This window comes from Triticum dicoccoides, chromosome 7B, assembly GCF_002162155.2.
Source record: "Triticum dicoccoides isolate Atlit2015 ecotype Zavitan chromosome 7B, WEW_v2.0, whole genome shotgun sequence".
In the NCBI taxonomy this organism is placed as follows: domain Eukaryota; kingdom Viridiplantae; phylum Streptophyta; class Magnoliopsida; order Poales; family Poaceae; genus Triticum; species Triticum dicoccoides.
The window spans coordinates 711,663,196-711,665,368 of NC_041393.1; positions in this window are offsets into that span (position 1 = coordinate 711,663,196).

The window sequence follows — 2,173 nt, forward strand, 5'->3', positions numbered from 1 at the left end:
TTTTTGAGAACACTTTTTTAAAATAATTGCTGTATTATAAGTTTATTGTTTTCCTGGTAACTTAGTCACATATAATGACACAATCCGAACGTTTTCCAATTTTTTGATTTTTTTTTGAATTTTTTATGCCCGTTTCAAAATGTGGTCAAAACGGCGGGAATGGCCGTTCGTAGCTAGTGGTTGAATCTTGGAATTTTTTTGGTGTTTCTCTGATTAAATAGATACTTATGTACCTAGAAATGATTTTTGGAAAAAAATAATGTGCAAGCTACGAGGCAGTTGCAGTTCAAATTTTCCCGCTACCTATTGAATCGGCAGGAATTTGTCTTTTTCACGAGAGGTGGATCAAAACTTGTTACACCCAACCACTTGGTCAATTGTGCATCAAATATGTCCTAGTATTTTAGAAAATTGATTTGGTCCAATTTTGCAACAAATATATGGTAGGTCCTTCACAAAAAACTCATTTCAGGCACTCAGAAAATGGAAAATGAATTTTCCGTGCAAAGAAAATGAAAACTCCCTTAGGCAACATTGTTTGGAATTCCAAGATGCACCCTTGTGCATAATATGAGATCATTTGAACAAACTATGCCATGAATGTGGCCATAAAATTGAGCATTTGGCTTGAAAGCCATGAATCTTCACAGATGATAGCTCATTTTTTAGAACACTTTTTTTAAAATAATTGTTGTATTAAAAGTTTATTATTTTTCATGGTAACTTAGTCACATATAATGACACAATCCGAAGGTTTTCCAATTTTTTGATTTTTTATGAATTTTTTATGCCCGTTTGAAAATGCGGTCAAAACGGGGGGAATGACCGTTCCTAGCTAGTGGTTGAATCTTCGAATTTTTTGGTGTTTCTATGATTAAGTAGATACTTATGTACCTAGAAATAATTTTTGGAAAAAATAAAGAGCAAGCTATGAGGCAGCTGTAGTTCAAATTTTACCCGCTTCCTTCCGAATTGGCGGGAATTTTTCTTTTTCACGAGAGGTGGATCAAAACTTCTTACACCCAACCACTTGGTCAATTGTGCATTATATAGGTCCTAGTATTTTAGAAAATTGATTTGGTCCAATTTTGCAACAAATTAATGGTAGGTCCTTCACAAAAAAAACTCATTTCATGCACTCAAAAAATGAAAAATGAATTTTCCGTGCAAAGAAAATGAAAACTCCCTTAGGCAACATTGTTTGGAATTCCAAGATGCACCCTTGTGCACAATATGAGATCATTTGAACAAACTATGCCATGAATGTGGCCATAAGATTGAGCATCTGGCATGAAAGTCATGAGTCTTCACAGATGATAGCTCATTTCTGAGAACACTTTTTTAAAAGAATTGCCGTATTACAAGTTTATTATTTTTCCTGATAACTTAGTCACATATAATGACACAATCCGAAGATTTTCCAATTTTTTGATTTTTTTGAATTTTTTATGCCCGTTTCAAAATGCGGTCAAAACGGCGGGAATGACCGTTCCTAGCTAGTGGTTGAATCCTGGAATTTTTTTTGGTGTTTCTATGATGAAATAGATACTTCTGTACCTAGAAATGATTTTTGGATAAAATAAAGAGCAAGCTATGAGGCAGCTGCAGTTCAAATTTGACCCGCTTCCAACTGAATCGACGGAAATTTGTCTTTTTCACGAGAGGTGGATTAAAAGTTTTGACACCCAACCATTTGGTTATTTGTACATTAAATATGGTCTAGTATTTTAGGAAAATGATTTGATACAATTTTGCAACAAATATTTGGTATGACCTTCACAAAAAAACTCATTTTGAGCACTCGAAAAATGAAAAATGAATTTTCGTGCAAAGAAAATGAAAAGTTCCTTATTACTATTTTGTTATATTTTTTCTTCTAAAAACTAGGTCACATTTGATGACATGATGAGAAGGTTTTTCATTTGTTTCATTTTTTTCCAATTTATCAGGACAAGTAAATAGGTGAGATGATCTAACATCTTATTTTTAAATTTATCACGGCCAATTTAATTGGTCATAATATTGTATTGCGTTCTGATTGGTCCGTGGACAAGGCACACAGATCATGCACAAAACACCATTGGATCCGGGAGGATCCAATGGTAGCCGTCGCTCCTTGCCTCCCCCACCAACCCCACTAAGGAGAAACCCTAGCTCACATCTTCCATCCACC